This window comes from Prunus mume, linkage group LG5, assembly GCF_029339155.1.
Source record: "Prunus mume cultivar Tortuosa linkage group LG5, ASM2933915v1, whole genome shotgun sequence".
NCBI lineage: Eukaryota > Viridiplantae > Streptophyta > Magnoliopsida > Rosales > Rosaceae > Prunus > Prunus mume.
In genome coordinates, this window is record NC_142702.1 from 10,112,918 (window position 1) to 10,119,540 (window position 6,623).

Consider the following 6,623-nt stretch of genomic DNA (forward strand, 5'->3'; position numbering starts at 1 on the left):
TCAAAGCAATCCTAAATTTTCTCTTAGTGCTAAACTCATGTTGATTTTGCTCCCATGCCACATGTCACTCACGCTGAGCTTGAGAGTTTATCTGTAAGCATGAAGAAATTACTTGTAAGCTGCCATTATTTTGGTTGGTGAAGGTAACCAAAATACTTCCTAAGGCTCTACTGCCCTTTCGAGGTATTTTGGGGCTTAATTTTCGAACTCAGGCAAATGGGACAATTTCATCAGTCTATTTTTACAGCAGCTTAGCCCATTTGCAGCTGCTGAAGGAAAAAGTCCCCTACATAAATTGGCGACTACTGGGATTAGGCCATTATCTTCATCAATGCCTCCAATGAAGAAGACCAGAAGCGACGACATGACTTCCCAAGACGAGCTGGACCACGGTGACTAGGAGTCAAGGCAAAATGTCTCACATGGAAAAGAAGAACATGCAAGTGAGGGAGCTTTCACCCTCATAGACCTTGTTGCAGCCATCCATGCCATGGGGAAACCCAGAGGGAGATGGTGGACACAATCAAAGAGCTAAAAGTTCAGTCTCAAAGCCAAGCAAAGAAAACGAAAGACCACTCCAAGAGGAATCGATGTCGCTGAAGGGGGTCTGAACAAAAGGGGCCATCTTTTGTCACCCATGAAGATGTCATCGCCATGCTGGAAAAGAAACTAAGCCAAAACTAGGAAGCTTAGAAGAGTGAAGAGGAAGAGCGCCACTTGGGGGCTTCATTTGGTCAACAAGATAATCAAGAGACAGTTGCCGTAACCTCTCATAAGAGCCGCAAATCACTCTATGATTAGTTGGGTTATGTGCATGCAAATCAGCAGCTATGGCTCAGTTAAATATTTCTACAGAGCATGGCAGCCTAGTACAACACATGCCAAATACATGCCAACATAAGCCACAAGCTTTCATGCTATTGCAAGTCATGCACGCTCCTTGGCCCTTTCATACTTGGGGGCTTAATTTGATGGAGGTATTTATCAATGCAAAATGGCTCAAAGCCTTACTACTGCGTTGTTTTTGCACATATCCTTTTGTTTTTGGCTTTTCAAATTTATTTCAAAGATGAACTCTTTTTGTGTTTTCACCATATGCTTTCACAACTTTGGTAGAATGCACCACCATTATTGCATGCCAAGGTGTAAAATGATATTTGCAATGAGAATGGAGTATTTTGGAAAAAGAAAAAGAAAAGCCTCTAGAATTCTTTCCTTACTTTTATCTTCTTCTGTTTTGCAAAACATGTTCTTTAAAAAGAAAAAGAAAATAGACAAGCAAACTTCCCTTTAAAATGCTAAGCCTCTCAGCAGTAACCATGCCAAGCAAAGTCACTTGGATGAGGTCCCAAACCATCAACAAGCATCACGCTTAAGCAAAAAATAGCATAAGGCACGAGAAACCGATCTATTACAAAGAAGCACGCAATCTTGAGGTGCTGGAACAACATCTGGGAGTTTTATAAAACCTTGGTAAGAATCATGCACATGTTAGTCTGGCCCTTTTTAAGGAAGGCAAGAAGCTACTTTTCAAACCCAGAGGCTAGATAAACCATGCAAAAGAAACTTTAGAAATTCCGCTCCTGTCGAAATTTTGGCAGCATATACCTTGTTTTTAAGGATATCCAACCTGTCAGAAAATCTCAAACAGTTCACAAAGACGAATTTTGCCAACCAAGCTATATATATATGAGACATGCGAATTACAACCTGCCTTCAGCATTCAAAAAATTAATACAAGCTTCAGTGGTTCAATGCCAAATTACAAAGTCATAACGACGTAGTTGTTAGAATGTCAAAAGAAAAAAAAAACTACAGTCAAAGCACGATAAAACTATACATGCTAAAGATCCATGCATCCTATAGTCTCAAAGGAAACAGAACCATGCGATGATTTCATGCTATGAGTAACACCGCCATCAAAGAAGGCTTTGAATGCCATGAAGGAATTCTCCCAATCTTGCCAAGACATGCTTTTCTCCGATAAATGCCCCACGGAGGTGGAAGCATCACCGTCCTTATGGATGTCATTCATAATCTCACCACGAGGGAGGCAGCACTGCTGGAAACTATGGAGAGGTGCCGGCAGCTGTGTCAAGTGTGCCTATGTAAGGAGAAGTTGGAGGCAGCACTGCTGGAAACTGTGGAGAGATGCCGGCAACTATGTCGGGTGTGCCCAGGCAAGGAGAAGTTGGAGGCAGCGCTGCAGGAAGCTGCGAGGAGGTGCCGGCAACTATATCAGGTGTCCCAAGGGGAGGGGAAGGAAGCGTACCCTCCACCCCTTGTGAGATGCTCTTGATCTAAAATAAAAGAAGGAGTTCAAACAAATATGCAATTTCTGACCCAAGTTCGTGACAAACAAAGTTCTCATCCTGTGAGTCAATAAGCATGACAAGTAAATTCTCTTTCGGAACAAAAATCAAGCATTGCAAGACATGCATTCCTACTTCTCGCAACCGAGAACAAAGTCTACAATTAATCAAGCATATGTTCACAAAGGGAGTAAGCCTAGGCCATGCTTATTCCTGAAATATTCAAATTGGCGGAGTTACTTACCAAAAGATTAAAGCAGAAGCCCCAAATATCCAAGTTAGAAGGCTGGAGGATTTGAAGGTTCCAGCAGCAGAAACGTCAAGGTTTCCAGCACCTGCCCCACCCATGCCTGAGATGCGTGCACTTGCCTTATTTCAAATCTTCTTAGCCCCTGTCCTATTTCAAACATCATGCTAGTGTATATGCTCATTAACCCCCAAAGCTCAATTTATTCTTGCAACAATTCAACAAACTCAATATATCCGTGAAAGTAACCAAAAACTCACCTTTATTCTATCAAGTTCCCAGCAAATCAGCAACAAGATGACATTCCTCATGCTTTGGAACCTCTCAATCAAGCCTGAAAAAGAAATAAGGGAGTACGTTGACCAGATTAGGCGCTGGATGGGAACTCGTAAACGAAAAGGGGGTGCCGGAAGCATAATCACTATTGAAGCATAATTTTTTTTAAAGACAAGTTGCAAGCAGCCAAGACTCACTTTCATGTTATCAAAATCCTAGAAGATTAGACTTCTCATGCTTTATCATGCTTTGGAGCTTCTAAACAAGAGACTACGTTAGCCAAAATCATACGCTGGAAAGGTACTTATACACAAAGGAAGGCGCTGGAAGCATAAATTTCTCAAAGTGCAAGCAAACTCATCTATCAAGCATTAGACAAAATTCACAGGGCGTGATACCAATCCACATACCAAAAAATTTCATTTCATTCAAGCATTCCAAGTAATTCGGGCATTTCAAGCAAATTGAAGAACTCATGCTCTTACGACAATACCATTCCACTTCATGCTCTCACGACAATATTGCTCAAGAACATGCTCTAGCAATACTCAGATCAGCACTCAATGCCAATAGAAAGGACATGCTAAATTCCCAAGCAAAAGCAACATGCCAAGTAAAACTTATACACAAGCTTTCCAATCATCCTAGCTAGAATATCCCACCTTTAGAAAATCACTATAAATCAAGCTTACAACCAACCAATCCCAGACTTTCCAGATTAGAACTAGACATATCAAGCTTCATTTTCCCAAAATTTAGTTGCATTTTGAGCTAGGGAAGCATGTCAAACAGATTTCTAAAACAGCCCATGCAGCAGAAACTGTACAGCTCCAGCACCTTAACCCTTACTTTGAAATTCCACCGAAAATTCATTTTTTCTTCAAGTGATGGAAGACCAATTCCAACATAACCATTGAAAAGTCCATTTTTATGTCTCAAAAGCTCCAACTCAGATTCGAAAAGAAACATTTCAAAAGTTTAAAAAACAGCCAGCAAGCTACTTTGAGATATTTTGACAAACACTTGGCATGCATACCCAAGTGAGCTTGTATAACTCTTGTTTATCACCAAGCTCGAATCCTAAATCAAAAGCTCAACCATAGAATTCGATTTCTAGTTCACAAATTTTGGGAAATACAGAGGAACTCAAGCATTCAAGCATAGAAGACAAGCATGCAACAAAGGCATCAACATCACCTCATGAACATGCTTTAGAAAAATGGAGGCAGAGAGCACTGAAATGGGTGGATGATCCTCAATTTTGGATATGTTATAAACAACATAATTTCAAGAAAATTTTGTGAAGCAAGTGCAATCATACGAGCATCATAAGTTAAAGACACATGCAGAAGAAAAATCTACAAAAACTCACCAGCCATGGATGAATGCAGAAGTTGCAAACCAGCTTTGAGGTATCAGAAAAATTTAAAAAATTCTGCAAATTTTACTGGCTATAGTACTCGAGCAGATGAACAACTTTGATCAAGGAAGTTTTCTGATACGAGCTTCCGAAATATGACTTATGTTCTGATGCACAATACCCACGGGTTTGGGTCTTGAAGAAGAAGAAGAAAGAAGAGAATGAGAGAAAATCAGAAAATAAAGCACATCATGCCAAGTTCAGACTTTTCATATACAAAAAAGAGGTCAAAGAAAGATAAAAGTAAGAAGAGGAAAAGGGAGAAACCCATACCAACAGTTTTGTTCTCACGGAAATTGGCACCCTTCCAGCAACTCGAGCAAATCAAAGAAAAGGGAATCCCAGAAGATTAGTGCGAGCCCTTCCTTGCTAGCACCCACGTTATTAGCACTCACGTTGCTGCAATAACAAAATAGGTCAAAAGAGGGTTTGGTGCTTGACTACCAAAACAAAGGGCAATATTCATGGATGAAGGGAACCCAGCAAATTCCTCAACAAATCCAAGAGAAAGCTAGAGAAGGGACATACCTTGCTAAAATCCCAATGGGTGACTTTGAATATACCAAGAAGGGAGCGAAATTGAGAATCATAAAGGAAAACCCGCACAAAAAGGTCCCTTCCAGCAACGGCAGAAGGGCTGAAGGGGTCGTAACAAAATAGGTCAAAAGAGGGTTTGGTGCTTGACTACCAAAACAAAGGGCAATATTCATGGATGAAGGGAACCCAGCAAATTCCTCAACAAATCCAAGAGAAAGCTAGAGAAGGGACATACCTTGCTAAAATCCCAATGGGTGACTTTGAATATACCAAGAAGGGAGCGAAATTGAGAATCATAAAGGAAAACCCGCACAAAAAGGTCCCTTCCAAAGAACGGCAGAATGAAGGGGTCGAAATCGACTTGGGCTCTTTTCCATGGTGAGGTAGATGTTTTCCACTTGATCTTACTCTCTCACTCAGTTTTGAGCTGGGAACAAGGGAAAACGAAGAAAAAAAAAGTAGGAAGAAGTTGGGTCTGGTGCAAGAAAAGGGAAGAGAAAGAAAGAAAATAATAAAAAGAAAGGAAGAAGGCGTTTGCGTTGGGAAACTGCAAATAATCTGCTAGGGCCAATTATGACACGCCGTCATTTTGCACGCGGGAAGAAGAGAAGTTCTCCACAAATACAAATCTGATTTTTTGGGTCGGGTGTTTAATTATTCGCCCATTCCAGCACCTGTCCTGTTTCAAATATCCTTCCAACACCTGCCATGTTTTCAAACATCCTTCCAAAGCACATGCCCTATTTCAAACACCTTGCCAGCACCTGCTCTATTTCAAATATCCTTCCAGTACATGCCAATGCCAAGCATCCAAGCAAACAAGACAAAATCAAGCAAACACGTCAATGCCAAGTATCAAGCCAAAATCAAGCATACATGCCAATACTAAGCATCAAGCCAAATACCAAATATACAAGTCAAAGCCAATCATGCAAGCCAAAATCAAGCATACATAACTAATATTAGATACACAAGTCAATGCAACTCTTGCAAACCACAATCATGCAAAATCAAGCCTCTCTAGTCACTCAAGCAAATAAATCACGCAAGCTAAGTAGTTATCTTGGGCTAATCCATCAAGCATTTTTTTCTATATCATGCCACAAAATAGGTCAACTCTTGGTAACTCTAGTAAGTGACCTCCAAAATTACAGTGTCTAGTAAAATTCTTCAAGGCAACACCCTCGGTGTTTAAGAAGGATTGGGTTTTAAGCGGGATCATTGTGACCCCTCCAACCTTCCCGGAAAAGATCTGGCTGTAATTTCGGAGACCCTTAACTGGTCATCCTTGAGCTGCTCCTAAACTCATGCCATGCCATGCCACTGCAATTTATTTTGGCTGAAAATTGATTATTCGGACCATTTCAATACACATTCATGGCCCCAATAATCAAGGGGGCTAATGTTGAGGCCCAAAAAAGTCCACGGTTGGGCCCAAATAAGTTTTCGGTCTAGTACGCTATTGTATTAAGAAAAATCACATATCTGAGTACACGAAGGCTCGTCATATACGAGTCACACCACACGCGCCATGCCAAATAAATAATTCGTCATGTTAGGAATCGAGATTAAGATTATAAAATGCATTATCTTTGCAAATCCATGCCAATTATCCCGTCAACCATAATAATTGAAAGCATGCCAAGCGACATGCCATGTCATGCCAAGTAGGAAATCATTATTACAAGCCACTCGAATGCCCGGGGCTTGCTTGAGTGGGTTGTGGCATGGATGGTAATAAATCAACATGAGGCCCATTGATGGGCCGAGAAATGGAAAGTCTCGGGTTGCTTGGGAGCCTCAAGACTCAAGCCTATTTCTTAGGCCCAAA

The 6,623-nt window shown here is 40.9% G+C and overlaps 1 long non-coding RNA gene across 2 annotated transcripts; it reads right to left on the reverse strand.

Annotated features, from left to right (window-relative positions):
• Positions 1-1,665: 1,665 nt before the first annotated feature.
• Positions 1,666-4,888, reverse strand: LOC148916870 (uncharacterized). Of its 2 annotated transcripts, XR_016127214.1 has the most exons (6): positions 4,784-4,888; positions 4,529-4,654; positions 4,208-4,390; positions 2,820-2,893; positions 2,557-2,709; positions 1,666-2,300 (listed from the first exon to the last, which is right to left on the reverse strand). It is a non-coding gene; the product is annotated as an uncharacterized LOC148916870 (long non-coding RNA). The 2 variants fall into 2 exon arrangements; XR_016127213.1 differs by having other exon boundaries at positions 2,557-2,893.
• Positions 4,889-6,623: the final 1,735 nt, after the last annotated feature.